The 19,806-nt window shown below is 38.0% G+C and overlaps 2 long non-coding RNA genes across 4 annotated transcripts in view; one reads left to right on the top strand and one right to left on the bottom strand.

Annotated features, from left to right (window-relative positions):
• The window catches only part of LOC145523457 (uncharacterized), a 245,234-nt gene that overhangs the window by 151,432 nt on the left and 73,996 nt on the right, over positions 1-19,806 (top strand). The window lies entirely within an intron of this gene.
• Positions 2,509-12,981, bottom strand: LOC145523096 (uncharacterized). Its single transcript, XR_014066345.1, has 2 exons — positions 12,635-12,981; positions 2,509-4,505 (listed from the first exon to the last, which is right to left on the bottom strand). It is a non-coding gene; the product is annotated as an uncharacterized LOC145523096 (long non-coding RNA).

Below are 19,806 nucleotides of genomic sequence, written 5' to 3'. Positions count from 1 at the left end.
CTCCAAGGCCAAATTTGCCCATTACTCCAGGTATCTCTTAGTTTTGCACTCCAGTCTCCTATAATGAAAAGGACATCTTTTTTGGGTGTTAGTTCTAGAAGGTCTTGTAGGTCTTCATAGAATCGCTCAACTTCAGCTTCTTCAGCATTACTGGTTGGGGCATAGACTTGTATTACCGTCATATTTGAGTGGTTTGCCTTGGAAACGAACAGAGATCATTCTGTTGTTTCTGAGATTGCATCCAAGTACTGCATTTCAGACTCTTTTGCTAACTATGAGGGCTACTCCATTTCTTCTAAGGGATTCTTGCCCACAGTCATAGATATAATGGTCATCTGAGTTAAATTCACCCATTGCAGTCCATTTTAATTTGCTGATTCCTAAAATGTCTATGTTCACTCTTGCATCTCCTGTTTGACCACTTCCAATTTGTCTTGATTCATGGATGTAACAATCCAGGTTCCTATGCAATATTGCTCTTTAGAGCAATAATCGGACCTTGTGTCCATCACCAGTCACATCCACAACTGGGCTTTGTTTTTGCTTTGGCTCTGTCTCTTCATTCTTTCCAGAGTTATTTCTCCACTGATCTCCAGTAGCATATTGGGCATCTGCCAACCTGGGGAGTTGATCTTTCAGTGTCCTATCTTTTTGTCTTTTCATTACTGTTCATGAGGTTTTCAAGGCAAGCATACTGAAGTGGTTTACCATTCCCTTCTCCAGTGGACCATGTTTTGACAGAGCTCTCCACCATGACCCGTCTGTCTTGGGTGACCCTACACAGCATGGTTCATAGTTTCATTGAGTTAGACAAGGCTGTGGTCTGTGTAATCAGTTTGATTAGTTTTCTGTGATTGTGGTTTTCTGTCTGCCCTCTACCAGATAAGGATGAGAGGCTTATGAAAGCTTCTCTATGGGAGAGACTGACTGGGGGGGAAACTGGGTTTTGTTCTGATGGGCAGGGCTGTGCTCAGTAAATCTTTAATCCAAATTTCTGTTGATGGGCGGGGCTATGTTCCCTCCCTTTTGTTGACCTGAGACCAAACTATGGTGGAGGTAATAAAGATGATGGTGACCTCCTTCAAAAGACCCCCACTCAGGGCTCGCAACCCTGCAGCTGACCACTGCGACACGCGCCTCCACCGGAGACTCCTGGACATTCACTGGCAAGTCTGGATCAGTCTCTTGTGGAATCCTGCTCCTTTCTCCTGGATCCCTGTGCACACAAGGTTTTGTTTGTGCCCTCCAAGAGTCTATTTCCCAGTCCTGTGTAAGTTCTGGCAGCTCTATGGTGGGGTTAATGGCGACCTCCTCCAAGAAAGCTTATGCCACACCCAGGTTTGCTGCACCCCGAGCCCCTGCCTGTGGCAAGCCACTGCTGACCCATCCCTCCGCAGGAGATACTCAAACACTCAAAGGCAAATCTGGCTCAGTCTCTGTGGGATCTCCTGGTGTGCATAACATTTTGTCTGAGCCCTCTGAGTGTGTCTGGTGGGTATGGGGTTTGATTCTATATGCGATTTTGTTCATTCTACTGTCTTTCTGGGGCTTCTCCTTTGACCTTGGACGTGGAGTATCTTTTTTTTGTGGGATCCAACATTCTCCTGTCGATGGTTGTTCAGCAGTGTGTTGTAATTTCGGAGTTCTTGCAGGAGAAGATGAAAGCATGTCCTCCTACTCCGTCATCTTGGGAGATTATTACTTAAGCTCTAAAATAGACATTAAAATTATCTAAGCATGAACTGTGAATGCCAAAACGTGACACATTAAACAGAGAATAAGTGACAAAATCTTACCCTTAGTGACAATTGTAGTGATACAATTGATTTTTAAATTTCACTCTATTTTCTTTATACTCAGAGTGAAGATTGGAGAGTGGCAATGTGTTCCCAAATTACTCACACCTGCCTTAGTTCCTACACTTTAGCTCCACTTTTTCTCAGTTCTTCCATTTAGTCAAAACATACTTCCTAACTTCACAGACAACATTCTGTTAGAGATTTTATCCAAAGTAGCAAAGACATTGGGACAGAAGCCAAGGTAAGAACAGTGTATTGTAAAGGATTATAACAAGAAAAGTTCTTGACTGGTCTTTTTTGGGGGGTCTCCTATTCTCTACTCCCCAATAATGTTTTCTTTTTCTCCGTGTGATTGACTTACCCTCCTTTAGTTTTCTTGGCTTCTCTATTCCAAAAGACTTGAAATTCTAGAGTACTTTCCACCTCTGTGTCAAGCGCTAATGGACCAGGAATGTATCATAGCCACCAGAAGTTTACTTGAAAAGTCAACATTTAAATATTTTTCCTCATTTTCAACTTCAAAATTGGGTTGCCAACTCATTTTCCTTGACTATTTTCTGATTGTTCCATACACTGACATAAAAAACCCATCTAAAACTTGGCTTTCCTTCCCTCTTCAAACATCCTTCTTACCATTTTCCATTACCGCCTATCTCACAATTATAGGCAGTATGGAACTACCTGTGCTACCATGTCCCTTCTCTGTGGATTTTCTTCTATTGTTCTCATCTCCTGGAACCCTATTTACTGTGGGTTTTGTTTTGTTTTTGGATACTTCTTTCTTAATTTCCAGGTAGCTCAGTGGTAAAGAATTTGCCTGAAATGCAGGAGATGTCGGTTCCATCTCTGGGTCTGGAAGGTCCCCTGGAGGAGGAAAAGGCAACCCACTTCAGTATTCTTGCTAGGAAAATCCCCTAGATAGAGAATCCTTGCAGGTTACAGTCCATGGGGTCACAAAGAGTCAGACGTGACTGAAGTGACTGAGCATCCCAATTCAGGCCTCTTGACGTCTTCCCTACAGCTTTTCCCCTAAAGGGCTGAGTCACATGCTCTTCCTTTTTACTCTCTTAGCTCCTTACGGTGACCTCCCTCACAACCTTTAGCAGCATTGCTTTTAAATCATCAAAGAAGATTCCCCTAATAATAACTATAATTCACTGAGCAGCTAGAAAGTTTATGAACTCCATAACGTATCTCTTAATCTTACAAAAATTCCTCAATTTCCCCCTCCTCATATATTTTAAACTCCTCAAGGACAAGGGTAAGTATTATTTCATTCTTTTCTTCCTTAATCAACTCAGTTGGTGCATGGTAAATACTTTTGGCTGAAAACCAAGTCAAACTCTGTCTTCCAAAAATTTTAACCCCAGAGCTTCAATCTAAATAATTTAAGCAATTGTTTTCATTGTCTTTCCCTTAAATTATCTAGATAATAGTATCTGGAAAGGGTAATTACAGCAACTCATATATACTGTTTTAATACCGTGTGAGTTGTTTCTCTCCCTAAAAAGCAATATTATGGTATCTACACATGATTTAATTCTAACCCTGGGAAAGAGTAGTCATCTGTTGATTCTTTGCCTTAAGACAATGAGATTAGGTTGTGGGTAAAATAAAATGTAGGTAAAACTCTCTTGTTGTAGTCACAGATTGGGACCTCATTTAGCAAGTCTTCATTTGAGGAACACCTGGCTTTTGTTTTAATATCTCCATGGAATACAGTTAAGTCTGGGCACTCAGTAAATACTGACTGATTTGGCTTGTTTGGGTAACTCTAATAGAGAGCACTTAACATCTCTAATGAACATGGACATGGTGGGAACTGGGATAGGCATGTCGAAGCCACCGAAGTATGGAAAATCTGAGTCAATCTACTCAGTCTTCCTTCTCTGTAGTGTTAAAAGCACTTTATATTCTTTATTATTGGAAAAGTGTCACCAAGATGTATTGTTTTCTTCAGAAATTCCCTCAATGTCATAACTGTACAGAGGAACAGGATATGCTGCATGTAACTTTCAAGGTTAAGTGTTTCGTTCAGGTTTTCCAAGGGAAACAATACCCAGCTTTTTCAGCAGCCTAATATTTATCAGATCAAATGACTTCAAATTACTTGACAGTTCTTTACTTGGATTTTTGGTCCTTCAGCAAATAGGCAATCATTTCCTATCATTACCTACTTGCTTGCAACTGCCTATCTCTAATACACCCCTTTATCATCATTCCCCTTCCCTACACAGCCTACAGCAGAATCCAAGTGCTGAGTGGCTGTAGGATTTACCCAGCTTCTTAGCAGTTCATCATTCTTTTAGAATTTTCCCTGCAAAGCACCTTTTACTCATTCACATTCTTGAAGGGGTAAAACAAACCAGATAAGCTGTGTATTTTCTTGATGGTTCATCAATATGACTAAGATGCTTTGAACTATGAATAAAAGCATCACCCAATCCCTGACAAGCCATTTATGTACTTGTCTAAGAGGATGAAGCAAGAAGAGCCAGGGCATCAGCAGGGGTCAATATGAGAAAATCATCAAGGAAGATTCTCCTAATAATAACTATAATTCACTGAGCATCTAGAAAGTTTATGAACTCCATAATGTATCTCTTAATCTTACCAAAATTCATCAATTCCCCCTCTTCACTCCTTTTAAAATAAACCAGGATTCTGCTATTTAGGCAAATTAGTAATTGTTCACAGCTGACTGAACTAAGAAGTAATGGGACTAGGATTCAAATGTAGAACTATCTGGCTCCAACACATGTGCCCTTTGCATTTTATCTTCTCTCCTACAGAAACAATTTGTTCTCATTCTTCTGCTGCCACCTTGTTCTCCAGTCTCTATGTGTAGGTGACATCATTCAAATGCCTCACTGTGGAAACAAAGTCATGCTCCGAGACCTCATCCCCAAACGCTTCCATTAGACACCTCTTATAGTAAAATGTATATTACAACATCTGGCTGAGCAAATAATCAAATCTTAATTGATGCCATTTATTTCTCTCTGCATTTTCTATCATTACTGACCCTTGCCCTCCTACAGATGAGCTGACTATGCCCTGATTATTCTGTCAGATGGTCAGGATGCTGAATTAGGCTGGCTCCTACTGTACTTTGACACCATAACCAGTCTCTATTCATACCCTGTGTCCTAGAGCTCCTTCAAAATAACTCAGAGACTCTGTCCTTAACATGAGAAAAATGAATGCCCAGGCTTAGAAGTTGTTTTATCCATGTAATGCTGTGGTTGTATCCTTTCATCTGGAAGTGACGTTTCTTTCCTCCGAATGTCTATAACATCTTTTTCTGTACTTTGCTGTATTCACTTTCCTTAATGATATTGTCCAAAATAGGTATTCAATAAAATAACCTATAAACACCTAGCATAAATATAAATTCTTGAATGACCAAAAGAATAAGTGTGAACCATGGACTTGGTCTCTTTATACTGAACTTTTTGAACCAAGACATATGTATATGTTTAGTAGGGTATGTTTCAGGATGTTACCACCATTTCCACTATCTTTTGTTGCGCTCCAATGCTTAAGGCAAATCAGTTCAGTTCAGTTCAGTCGCTCAGTCGTGTCCGACTCTTTGCGACCCCATGAATCCCAGCATACCAGGCCTCTCTGTCCATCACCAACTCCCGGAGTCTACCCAAACCCATGTCCATCGAGTCAGTGATGCCATCAAACCATCTCATCCTCTGTCATCCCCTTCTCCTCCTGCCCCCAATCCTACCCAGCATTAGGGTCTTTTCCAATGAGTCAACTCTTCGCATGAGGTGGCCAAAATATTGGAGTTTCAGCTTCAACATCAGTCCTTCCAATGAATACCCAGGATTGATCTCTTTTAGGATGGATTGATTGGCTATCCTTGCAGTCCAAGGGACTCTCAAGAGTCTTCTCCAACACCACAGTTCAAAAACATCATTTCTGCGGCGCTCAGGTTTCTTCACCGTCCAACTCTCACATCCATACATGACTGTGGAAAAACCATAGCCTTGACTAGACGGACTTTTGTTGGTAAAGTAATGTCTTTGCTTTTAAATATGCTATCTAGGTTGGCCATAACCTTCCTTCCAAGGAGTAAGCGTCTTTTAATTTCATGGCTGCAATCATCAACAGCAGTGATTTTGGAGCCCCAGAAAACAAAGTCTGACACTGTTTCCACTGTTTCCCCATCTATTTCCCATGAAGTGATGAGACCAGATGCCATGATCTTAGTTTTCTGAACGTTGAGCTTTAAGCCAACTTTTTCACTCTCCTTTTTCACTTTCATCAAGAGGCTCTTAGTTCTTCTTCACTTTCTGCCACAAGGGTGGTGTTATCTGCATATCTGAGGTTATTGATATTTCTCCCAGCAATCTTGATTCCAGCTTGTGTTTCTTCCAGCCCAGCGTTTCTCATGATGTACTCTGCATATAAGTTAAATAAGCAGGGTGACAATATACAGCCTTGACGTACTCCTTTTCCTATTGGAACCAGTCTATTGTTCCATGTCCAGTTCTAACTGTTGCTTCCTGACCTGCATACAGATTTCTCAAGAGACAGGTCAGATGGTCTGGTATTCCCATCTCTTTCAGAATTTTCCACAGTTTATTGTGATCCGCACAGTCAAAGGCTTTGGCATAGTCAATAAAGCAGAAATAGATGTTTTTCTGGAACTCTCTTGCTTTTTTGATGATCCAGTGGATATTGGCAATTTGATCTGTGGTTCCTCTGCCTTTTCTAAAACCAGCTTGAACATCTGGAAGTTCATGGTTCACGTATTGCTGAAGCCTGGCTTGGAGAATTTTGAGCATTACTTTACTAGCATGTGAGATGAGTGCAATTGTGCGGTAGTTTGAGCATTCTTTGGCATTGCCTTTCTTTGGCAAATACACTGATTTATTTGCTTTTGAGCCCACCACATAGTGTCCTTGTCTCACTTTTTTATTGTGCATTGAGTAGGCTGTTAACAAAGGCTGGTCAAACCTTTTTTCTTGATCTGAGTTCCTCAGCTTCACTCTCATATTTTGTCTTTCTCACAATATTCCATTTTCTTCATGCTCCAAACAGAGGACAAGTTTACAAATTTTGTCCATTTTAGAGCACAAGTGAGCTTTCATATTTTCTACGATTGCCATGTAAAGTGACTGGAAAGATAAATCTCCCCCTGGAAAAGAAGTGTGATTAAACCATCTAGATCCAGAGCAGAGAGGTAGATGATGAACAGGCTTCTGCCAGGGACTGGACAGCTGGATGCATTTCACAGCTCACAATGTGAGAACACATGACGAGTCACAGGTCTGCAGGAAAGCAGCAGTAACATGGTTGCAGGCAGCCAAATGTAATTATCCACATCACCCAGAATATGAAAGTGAAAATTAAGAGCGGTTAAATCCTGGAGTGAGAGGAGTCCTTTAGCCATGCATGTGTCAGGCACAAGTTACTCTCTCAAATGCAGGATAGCAAAGTTCCACTGAGAATCACAGTAAAAGTGGTTGACCTACAAGAACCAATATAGATCTCAGGTCTTGTGCAACTCAGTCTAAACCACTCAGCTGGACATAAAAGATCTGGTATAATCTTAACTCATGCTATATTCCACTCGCTGGCCACTCTTCAGTAGCTTAGTTCTTTCATTTCTCTGCCTTTATTCTGGGAAAGTCTTTCTGTCCCTTATTCTTCAAATCAACTTTAAGTCTTCCTGTTCGAGCGACTGACACTTTCACTTCACTCTCAGTATTTCCCAGCTACTCCGTATTGCTTTAGCTTTAGAATTGTAGAACTTAAACTCACAGCTGATTATTTTAAGGTAAGGTCATTTTACCATTTCCTCATCAGTAAAATGGGCATCATTATCTCCAACTTTTAGGAGTATGTCAAGTAAGAAATTATACAATATTTGTGTAATGCTTAGTATAGTCTTTGTCTGATAATGTGTTAATTATATATTATTTCTCTTCCCTCAGCTCTAAAAATAAAGAGCCTGAATGAGTTGTCCATAAGATATTGATTTGATAATTGAAATGGGTTTCTTAGCTTAGAGTCTACTTCCTGAGCATAAAATGTCCAGAGCTGGATTCGTTCAAAATATGTTTGAATGAAATGAAGGGAAGAATGTGTGATAAACTATGATTATTTTAATTAATGAACTCCACTCCACAATCAAGAGATGAGTGCCATTTGATATAGTGCCATTTGGTATAATAGGATTTTTTTTTTCTATTTTTGTGGGCAAAGAGATATTTACAATGCATACTCATGTGTAATGCTTAAAGAACATTAGTCTCAAGCTTCATTGGGTACACTGTCCAGGGGAAAAACTGAAACTGACTTTCAGAGGAGAATTCATGAAAATGTTAGGGTGTACTTGAAATTGCAGATAAATATCTGATTAGCTGTTTTTTGTTATTATATAGTCAGGTGTTTTTAAAAAGAGAAAGGAGCGTTTAACTATACTTTCTACTTCTGAATTTTTGCAGCATCCATGTTTGACTGTGAATGGACACCAAGTGCTGTCCAAAGACTGTTGAATAAAATGTTTTGTATGAAAATGAAACAGCAATGGCCTCATCACTCCCTTCTTAATTTTTGTAATTGCTTCCTTAATTCCATCCAGGATTTTGATTCTTTAAGGCCTTAAATATAAGTTTCTTTGGAAAATTTCTGGAAGGTAGAAGTTCTAGTCTAGGGGTATTTATGTAATGGTAGAAAAATATATTCTCTATATGGGAGTGAGAATTACATGATATAGATATACCTTAGTGCATAAGTGAGTTGTAAAGAAAGTTGGAATCACAACTTTTCAATTTATAAAGGGGTTAAGTCAATATATTTTTGGCCTTCCTAATCAACTAAGGTATAATAAACAAAATGGTAGCCCCTCCATAAAAGGTAAAGTCCACACTCTAATTCTCAGAACCTGTGAATGGTATCTTAATGAAAAAAAAAAGGGTCTTTATAAATATGGGCTTCCCTGGTAGCTCAGTGGTAAAGAATCCACCTGCCAATGCAAGTAACACAGGTTCAATCCTTAGGTCAGGAAGATCCCCTGGAGAAGAAAATGGTAACCCACTTCAGTATTCTTGCCTCGGAAGTCCCATGGACAGAGGAGCCTGGTATTGCAAACTGCTAAGTCGCTCCGGTTGTGTCTGACTCTTTGTGACCCCATGGACTGCAGCCTACCAGTCTCCTCTGTCCATGAGATTTTCCAGGCAAGAGTACTGGAGTGGGGTGCCATTGCCTTCTCTGGTATCACAAAAGAGTTGGACAAAGCAACTTAGTGAGTAAACAACAGTAACTTTACAAGCATGATTGTTAGGAGTCTCAAGGTGAGGAGGTCATCCAATATTATTAGGTGGACTCTGAATCCAGTGACAAATGCCCTTATTAGAGACACACAAAATAGTGATTTGAGAAGAGGAGGAGGTAAGATAAACACAAGAGTGATGCAGCCACAAATGTATGACCAACTAGAATTATCTGAAGCTGAAAAAAGCAAGGAGGGATTTCTCCCTTAGGGCATCTGAAGAGAGAATGCCCCACTTTGATTTCAGACTTTTGACCTTAAGAATTGTGAGAAAATAAGTTTCCATTGTTTTAAGACATCAGATTTGCCATTATTTGTTACAGTATCCACAAGAGACTAATAAACATGGCTAGTTCTAATTCTGATACTTTTTAATATAATATGCAGTGTCTTTTTACTTTCTTCATTTACTAAATCTTCAAGTCTGCTTTATATTTATTCACTTTGTCTTATCTGCTGAATAGCAGAAATGAATGACAAACGATTCCTTTGCAGATGTACTGCAGCAGGTGCTCTGCTATTGTTAATAAGGTATTCTGTGTTTTCCTTTCTCCATTTCTGTAGATGATACTTCAAGGAGCTGGCCATAAGTCATACGCTGTTGGCTGCCCTATCTTACCTAGGCTTCCTTGGTCTGCTACATTTTGCCTCATGAATTAGAATAAGGTTGAAACACGGAAGATCATGGGTCCAGCTGTCTTGTTATTTCACCAAACTTGCACAAATTCAAATCATCATCAGTGCCCTTGTGTGAATTAATCCATATCTGTTGCCTGGGCAGTGAACACTTTTAATAAAGAGTAATTTTAAGCTTTCAAATTAATACTTTCTATAAACACATCATTTGTTTCAGAAATGGTGACTGATAATGCTTTCTAACAGAGAGCAGGCTGATGTTTCACTAGTTTAAGCAAGTGTTTCAGTTCCAGTAGAATTGAACTAATCAGTAGAAATATCAGCATGCACACTTTGCAGAAAAACACAGATTATACTGAAGAAATTCTTGGGCTTAACCTTGAATAAATGTTATATGATTAAAGAGAATGATAAATGGGAGCATGAGGTTAGGGTATAGAGAAAAAGAGTTGATTTACTGACCTATAAACTTTGAAGGAGTATTAGCTAAATTTGAGGGTATCCTGTGTCTCTAAACCAGACAAATTGATTTCATCGTATGACATCAGTCCATCAACATGCTTTGTATGTACTGTGCCTATACATACAAAGATGCAGAATTTAAGACATAATATCACACACTAAAATCCAAATTGATTGCTTCTCGAAACAATGAATAGCATGGGAATACAGGACTCCCATTCTCAGCTGGCAATAATTGGCTGACAATCTACTGAGCCCTCTGAGATACACATTATGTGTCATTGCCCTTCTTGTGACTCCCTCCATCTGACTCTGAGTACCTCTTTGAACTACATTATCCCTTATAATAGGCTTCCCATGTGGGTCAGTGGTAAAGAATCTTCCTGCCAATACAAGAGATGTGGGTTCAATCTCTGGGTCAGGAAGATCCTCTGGAAAAGGAAATGACAACCCACTCCAGTAGTCATGCCTGGGAAATCCCATGGACAGAGGAGCCTGGTGGGCTATTGTCCGTGGGGTCTCAAAAGATTCAGACACAACTTAGCCCTAAACAACAATTCTTGATAACAACTGATATTTTCAAATCTGTTTAAAGCTTTTGTAACTCTAATTTATAGTTTATTGTGCCAGTCCTTCAATAAGCCATCTTCAAATTTCATTTTTGAAATTATCTAAGAAAATTTCTCCCCTGGGAGTACCTGGTCCACAATAGAATCATCTCAGCTCTGTTCTCAAATATGATTGAAGGCAACATATATTGTTTGTAAATGTTATGGCGACAGTACTCCAGATTTTTGTTCTATTCTTTGTTTCCTCTATTGTCTATTTCATTGTTTTCTTATTTTAAATTTTTTAATTAAGCAAAGATGAATATTTCTAAAGATAAAAGGTGCAGTTCACAAAGATGATAGACATCATAAGCCATCAGACACCTAACAACAAAGAAACTAAGATACATAAAGAAAAATCAGAGAGAAAAAAATCAGAAGAAATATAAGGGGAAAGGAAAAAATATATAATCATAATGAGACATTAATATTTCTCTGAAAATATTTTACAAGTTCAGAAAAAATAAGAATAGCATCTTGAATGATGTCAGTGATAATTTAAATATAATAGATTTCTATTTATATTAATTTATATTAATCTTATATCCTACCCAAACATATTTAAATTTTTTTTAATTAATTTATTTTAATTGGAGGCTAATTACTTCACAATTTTGTGGTGGTTTTTGCCATATATTGACATGAATCAGCTTTGTATCTCATACATTGTTATTAGATGTCTATAGGAGATTTAGAAAAAAATTGACAAAAAAGATAAACATTACTAAATTTCAAAAAGAAAATTTTTTTTGTGATTCAGTTATACATATACACATATATTAGTTTTGAAATTATTTTCCATTATAGGTTATTATAAGATATTGACTATAGTTCCCTGTGCTATACAGTAAACCCTTTTTGCTTGTTGCACATTTATTTTTTTTTAATTAGGAATCTAGCATTCTATTCATAGTAAGTCAAGTGAAATCAAAATGTCGTAAATTTTTCAGTTAGGCAAAAATTCTTAAGTTTTCTATAATATATATTATCCATATTTATATATGTATAAAGAAGGAAACACAATCTGGAATCAAGATTGCTAGGAGAAATATCAATAACCTCAGATATGCAGATGACACCACCCTTATGGCAGAAAGTGAAGAAGAACTAAAGAGCCTCTTGATGAAAGTGAAAGAGGAGAGTCAAAAAGTTGGCTTAAAGCTCAACGTTCAGAAAACTAAGATCATGGCATCTGGTCCCATCACTTCATGGGAAATAAATGGGGAAACAGTGGAAACAGTGTCAGACTTAAATTTTGGGGGCTCCAAAATCACTGCTGATGGTGATTGCAGCCATGAAATTAAAAGACGCTTACTCCTTGGAAGGAAGGTTATGGCCAACCTAGATAGCATATTTAAAAGCAGAGACATTACTTTGCCAACAAAAGTCTGTCTAGTCAAGGCTATGGTTTTTCCAGCGGTCATGTATGGATGTGAGAGTTGGACAGTGAAGAAAGCTGAGCGCTGCAGAATTGATGCTTTTGAACTGTGGTGTTGAAGACTCTTGAGAGTCCCTTGGACTGCAAGGAGATCCAATCAATCCATCCTAAAGGAGATCAGTCCTGGGTGTTCATTGGAAGGACTGATGTTGAAGCTGAAACTCCAATACTTTGGCCACCTCATGCGAAGAATTGACTCATTAGAAAAGACCCTAATGCTGGGTAGGATTGGGGGCAGGAGGAGAAGGGGACAACAGAGGATGAGATGGTTGGATGGCATCACCGACTCGATGGACATGGGTTTGGGTAGACTCCGGGAGTTGGTGATGGACAGGGAGGCCTGGCGTGCTGCAATTCATGGGGTCACAAAGAGTCGGACACGACTGAGCGACTGAACTGAACTGAAAGAAGGAAATGGCAACCCACTCCAGTGTTCTTGCCTGAAGAACCCCACGGGGCCTGGCATGCTATAGTCCACGGGGTCGCAAAGAGTCAGACACGACTTAGTGACTGAACAGCAACAGCATATATGTATACAGGAGATTTTCTACTATGCTTGAGAAAGAACAGCAAAAAAAAAGATGGAAAAATTGGAAAACAAACTAAATGAAGTGGGAGCACTGAATATGAAATAGAAAAAGTGAAACTAGAAAAAAGTAAGAGATCACTGTATACTTCAGTTGTTTTTAAACATAGCTGCTCATTAGAAACATCTGGAACTCTGGCAAAAAAAAAAATTAAAAAGCAATACCCTGGACATTTGTATTTTTCAAAAGTTTCCAAGATAATTCTGAATTTTAAAAAGTGATTGCAGGTTTTTCTATTAAATGGTAGTTTTGGTAATATAGAACAACCCAAGTGATATGGTAAATTGAAGTGCCTACACGCACATGTTTTCTTCTGCTCAGCCAGTCTGTGTCTTTTGGTTGGTGCATTTAATCCATTTACATTTAAGGTAATTATCAATATGCATGATCCTACTGTCATTTTCTTTATTGTTCTTGGTTTATTTTCTGTAGGTAGGTCATTTCTTTGTCTTGTTTCCTGTCTAGAGAAGTTCCTTTAACATTTGTTGTAAAGCTGGTTTGGTGGTGCTGAATTCTCTTAACTTTTGCTTGTCTGGAAAGCTTTTGATTTCTCCATCAAATCAGAAGGAAAGTCTTGCTGGGTAGAGTATTGTTGGATTCCAATTCCTCCCTTTCATCACTTTAAGTACATCATGCCATTCCCTTCTGGCTTATAGAGTTTCTGTTGATAGTTGATAACCTGATGGGAACTCCCTTGTATGTTATTTGTTGTTTTTCCTCTGTTGCTTTGAATATTTTATCTCTGTCTTTAATTTTCGTCAGTTTGATTTCTGTGTGTCTTGGTGTGTTCCTCTGTGGGTTTATCCTTCCTGGGATTCTCTGTACTTCTGGACTTGGTTGACTATTTTCTTTCCCATGTTTAGGAAGTTTTCAGCTATTATCTCTTCAAATATTTTCTCAGGTCCTTTCTCTCTTCTCCTTATGGGACCCCTATAATGTGAATGTTGGTACATTTAATGCTGTCCCAAAGGTCTCTTAGGCTGTCTTCATTTCTTTTCATTCTTATTTCTATATTCTGTTTTGTGGCAGTGATTTCCACCATTGCCACCATGTCCTCCAGTTCATTAATTTGTTTTCTACCTCAGTCATTCTGCTGTTGATTCCTTCTAATGTATTATTCATCTCTGTTTGTTCTTTAGTTCTTGTAGGTGTTCAGTGAACATTTCTTGCATCTTCTAAGTCTTTGCCTCCAGCCTTTTTCTGAGACGCTGAATCATCTTCACTATCATTATTCTGAAGTCTTTTTATGGAAGGTTGCTTCATTTAGTTTTTCTGGGATTTTATATTGTCCCTTTATCTGTGACATAACTTTCTGCTTTTTCACACTTATTAACTTTCCATAATGTGGTGAACTGTGTTCTTCTTGCTTTTTCTGTCTGGCCTCTGATGGAGAAGTCTAAGAGCCTCGTGTAAGCCCTTAAACTTACATGGGAGGGACTGGTGGTGGGAAAAACTGGGTCTTGCTCTGGTGGGGATGGCCTTGCTCTGTAAAGCTTTAGTCCAATTATCTGCTGATCAGTGGGGTTGCACTCCTTCCTGTCAATTGTTAGACCTGAAGTGACACAGCCCCGGAGTCTATGGTAGTCTATGGTGACCTCCAAGAGGGTTTATGCCAAAGGGGACCTTCCCATCCTGCTGCTGCCAGTGACCTGTCCCTGTGGTAAGCTCCAGCTGAACCACACCTCCACAGGATACCCTCCAACACTAGCAAGTAATTTCATTTCAGTCTCCTGAGGGGTCACTGCTCCTTTCCTCTGAGTCTTGACACATGCAAGATTTTGTTTGTGCCCTCCAAGACTGGAGTCTCTTTCCCCCAGTCCTGTGGAAGTCGAATAATCAATCCCACTGGTCCTCAAGGTCAGATTCCCTGGGGATTCCCAGCCCCTCTGTCAGATTCCCAGGCTGGGAAGCCTGATGTGAGGTTCAGAACCTTCACAACAGTGGAAGAACTTCTTTGGTATTATTGTTCTCCAGTTTGTGGGTCACCCACCTGGTGGATATAGGATTTGATTTTATCGTGATTGTGTCCCTCCTACCATCTTGCTGAGGCTCCTTTGTCTTTGGAAATGGAGTAATCTTTTTTGGTAGGTTCCCGTATCCTCCTGTCCATGATTGTTCAATAGCTAGTTGTGATTTTGTTGCTTTCATAGGAGGAGATGAGCACACATCCTTCTACTCTGCCATCTTGGACCGGAATCTTGTTCTATTTTCTTTAAAATATTTTAAGTTTCTCGAGCTGCTGAAGTTACTGCTTGATGTTTTTGATCAAAAGAATATATATTTTAGTTTTGCATATAAAAGTAGCATTCCCGTGTCCCATCTTTATCTTTGTTCGGTTCTTTACTTTCCTAAAACAATAGTGCTAAATTGCTATGAAAGTGTGTAAATGTCCCTTTTAGAGTTGAATATTTTTATCACATGAGATTGGCACACCAACTGCAAATAACTCGGTGTTAATTTGCATTTATATGTGTTTAGTATTGGTTGTTCATTCGTGTCCGACTCTTTGCAACCCATGGACTGTATACAGCCTGCCAGGCTCCTTTGTCCATGGAATTCTCCAGGCAAGAATACTGGAGTGGGTAGCCATTCCCTTCTTCAGGAAATCTTCCCAACCCAGGGATTGATCTGGGTCTCCTGCATTGCAGGCAGATTCTTTACCTCTAGGGAAGCCTTTATATGTTTTAAAATATTTCTATTTGGTGTCTTATTTCCTGTCTCAATAATAAATTTCATTTTTTCCAAAAATTCAGCTATTGAAAAGCTGCTGCAAATTAGTTAACTATCATTTTTCTGATAATTTACCACATTTCTCCTCAAAATCTTTTCATTCCACTATGGCACTCTCTTAGAGAGTTGGTCACTACAATCTAGTGTTGTAGTGGTGGTGGTGGCGGTGGTTATATTCTCAGATTAATCAAGGAGATCTTCCTCAGTGTTTGATTATTTGCATTTGAAGCTATAACATAAGATGGCATCACAGTTATGAATCACAAAACTTATTATGGTACCAACTTACAAAAACCAAGAAATCAAATGAGGATAGAGCAGATGCAGCAAGCTGATGCAAAGACGGGTTTTGAGAAATGTTTTCTGAATTTATTTCTGAATATGCCATGCATTTCTACCAACAGCATACAAGTGTCCCATTTTCTCCAGATCGTCATCATTTGTTATTTGTGGTCTATTTGACAATATTCATTCTGACAGAGGTAAAGTGACATCTCATTTTTGGTTTGATTTGCATTTCTCTGATTATCCATGTTGAGCATCTTTTCACATGTCTGTTAACCATCTGTATATCATCTTTGGAGAAATGTCTTCTCAGATCTTCTGCCGATTTTTTATTCAGGGTGTTTGTTTTTCTGATATTGAGTTATATAAGCTCTTACTATTTTACATCTTGTTTGTTAACCCCTTATGGGTCATATTGTTTGCAAATATTTTCTCCCATTTAGTAGTCTGCTTTTTCATTTGTCAGTGGTTTCTTTTGAGTACCAAAAGCTATGTTTAATTGGGCCTCATTTGTGGTTTGTTGTTGTTGTTTAATTTGTTTTTGTTTTCTTTGAGTACCAAAAGCTATGTTTAATTGGGCCTCATTTGTGGTTTGTTGTTGTTGTTTAATTTGTTTTTGTTTTCTTTGCCTGAGAGGACAGTACAAAAAAAAAATATTGCCAAAATGTATGCTAAAGAATCCTTTGCCTATGGTTTCTTGAAGAGGTTTATGATTTTTAGGTCTTACATTTAGGTCTTTAATGCATTTTGAGTTTATTTTTGTATATGTTGTGAGGAAATGCTGTAATATGATTGTTTTACATGTGGCTATCTTGTTTTTCCAGCACCACTTATTGAAAAGACTCTTTTCCCCATTGTATATTCTTGCCTCATTTGTCATGGGGTAATCATAAATGCATGGGTTTATTTCTTGGATCTCTATTCTGTTCCAATGATCTATGTATCTGTTTTTGTGCCAGTACTATATTCATTTTGATTACCGTAGCTTTGCACTATAGTCTAAAGTTGGGGAGCATATCTCCAGCTCTACATTTTTTCACAAAAGGGCCTTGGCTATACAGGGTCTTTTGTAGTTCCAAATCAATTTTAAGATCATTTTTTCCAGTTCTGTGAAATGTCATGAATATTTTGATAGGGAGAGAACTGAATTTTAAACTGCCTTTAGTAGTATGGACATTTTAACAATATCAATTCTTCCATTCCATGAACACAGTATATCATTCCATCTGTGTCATCCTCAATTTATTTTATCGGTATCTTATAGTTTTCCTGGTACAAATTTTTACTTCCTTAGTTTTATATATATATATATACTTATGTATTTTTTATGCAATGGTAAGTGGAATTGTTAAATTCTCTTTCTGAGAGTTCATTGTTATTGTGTAGAAATGGAACAGATTTCTTTATATTAATTTTTTACCCTCAAACTTTACCAATAAAAAAAAAAAAGCTCATTGATGAGCTCTAACAAAATTTTTGTGGCCTCTTTAGGATTTTCTACTCTAGTAACATGACAGTTTTACTTCTTCAATTTGGATTGCTATGATTTCTTTTTCTTGTCTGATTGCTGTAGCTAGGACTTCCAGTACTGTGTTGAATGAAAGTGATAAGATTGGGCATCCATGTGTTGTCCCTTATCTTAGAGAAAATGCTATCAGGCTTCCACCATTTAGTATGATGTTACTTGTGGGCTTATCAAAAATGATGTTCATTATGTTGAGGTATATTCCCTTAATATCCACCTTGTAGTCAGTTTTTATCATAGATGGATACTGAATTTTGTAAAAACCTTTTTCAGTATTTACTAGGATAATCATATAATTTCTTATTCTACAATTTGTTAATATGGTATATTACATTGATTTGTGGGTATTGAACCATCCTTGCCTGCATGCATATGTGCTCAGTCACTCAGCTGTGTCCAACTCTTCGTGACTGCATAGACCATAGCCTGCCAGACTTCTCTATCCATGGGATTCTCCAGGCAAGAATACTGGAGGGGATTGCCATTTCCCTCGCCAATCTCTGGGATGAATCACACCTAGTCATCATGTATGATTCTTTTAATGTATTGTTGAATTTGAGCTTGTTAATGTTAATGATGAGTTTGCTAATTGGTGGCCTGTAATATTCTGTTTTTGTGTGTGACATCTTTGACATCATATTTTACCTTTTATTTCTTTGTCTGATTGCTGTGCATATACTGTGTTGAATAGAAGAGGTGACAGTAGGCATCCTTGTCTGTTCCAGATTTTAGCGATAGGGCTTTCAGCTTTTTACCATTTAATATTATATTGGCTGTGGGTTTGTCATAAATAGCTTCTATTGTAGTGAGATATTACCTCTATACCCACTTTAGTTAGTTTTTATCATGAATGGGTGTTGAATTTTGTCAAGTGATTGAGATGATCATGTAGTTTTTGTCTTTTGTTTATGTGGCTTATCGCATTGTGTATGTTGAATCATCCTTGTGAACTTGGGATGAATCCCACTTGGTTGTGATATATGAACTTTTTTATGTGTGGTTGGATGTGTTTTGCTAATATTTTGTTCAAAATTTTTGCATTTATAGTCACCAAAGATATTGGCCTGTAATTTTCTTTATTGGTAGTGTCTTTGTTTTGGTTTTGGTATCAGGGTGATAGTAGCTATTTGTATGTTTGGTAGAATTTTCCTGTGAAGCCATTTGTTCCTGGATTTTTGTTTGTAAGAAGTTTATTAAGCTACATATTCTACTTCACTTCTATTGATCAGTCTGTTCAAATTATCTATTTCTTCTTGATTCGGTTTTAATGGGCTTTGTGTTTATAGAAACTTGTCCATTACTTCAAGGTTGTCAGATTTGTTGGCATACAATTGCTCATAGTATTTCTTTAGGTTTCTTTGTATTTCTCCAGTATCAGTTTTTATGTCTCCTTTTTAATTTTGCTTACTTGGGTTCTCTCTTTTCCTTAGTGAACGTGGCCAGAGGTTTTTGTCAACCTTGTTTACCCTTTCAAAGAACCAGCTATTGGTTTTACTGATTTTTCTATTTTTTTAATATCCATTTTATTTATTTCCTCTCTGACCTTTATTATTTCCTTTCTTCTGCTGAGTCTAGGTTTTATTTGTTCTTCTTTTTCTAATTCTTTTTTAAGTGGTAGGTTAGGTTTTTTATTTGAGATTTTTCTTGTTTTTTAGAGGAAAGCCTGTATCACTGTGAACTTCCTTTTAAGAACTGCTTCTGCTGCATCTCATAGATTTTCTGTGGTTGTGATTTTAGTTTCATTTGTCTCAAGGGATTAAAAAAAATTTCTGATTTCATCATTGACCCATTGGTTTTTTTGGTAGTATATTATTTAGTCTCCATGTAATCTTTTTTCCCTGCATTTAATTTTCTGTGGTTAATTTCTAATTTCATGCTATATGGACAGAAAAGATACTTGAGATAATTTCTATACTCTTAAATTTGTTGAGTCTTGTTTTGTGCACTAGTATATGGTCAGTCCTAGAGAATATTTCATTTGCATTTGAGAAGAATGTGTATTGTGGGTTTTTGGATGTAGTTCCCTGAAAAGGTCAGTTAAGTCTAACTGTTCTGTGGTATAATTTAAGATCTCTTTTGCCTAATGGATTTTCTGTCCAGAAGATCTTTGCATTGATGTGATTGGGGTGTTAAAGTCTCTTACTATTATCATTTTCCTCTCAATTTCTCCATTTATGTCTGTTAGTATTTGTTTTATATATGTGGGTGCTCCTGTATTAGATGCATATATGTTGACAAGTGTAGAATCCACTCTTGGAGTTCAAGTGAATGGTGCCAGTTCAGGATAACCCCTTAAACCTATGCAGAAGGTGTCCTGCCTTCTGTGAACACATGGACATGGACAAAGGCTACAATGGCAGGTCCCACCCCTCCCTTCATGCACCCCCCCCCAAACAATGGCACCTGACCTGTAAGACAACCTGGGCTTTCTCCATGTACACC

Source organism: Giraffa tippelskirchi, chromosome 10 (genome assembly GCF_054371585.1).
Source record: "Giraffa tippelskirchi isolate mGirTip1 chromosome 10, T2T-mGirTip1v1.2.pri, whole genome shotgun sequence".
NCBI classification, from domain to species: Eukaryota; Metazoa; Chordata; class Mammalia; order Artiodactyla; family Giraffidae; genus Giraffa; species Giraffa tippelskirchi.
The sequence above is the reverse complement of the archived record's forward strand: the minus strand, read 5'-3'. Positions and strand labels throughout refer to the sequence as shown.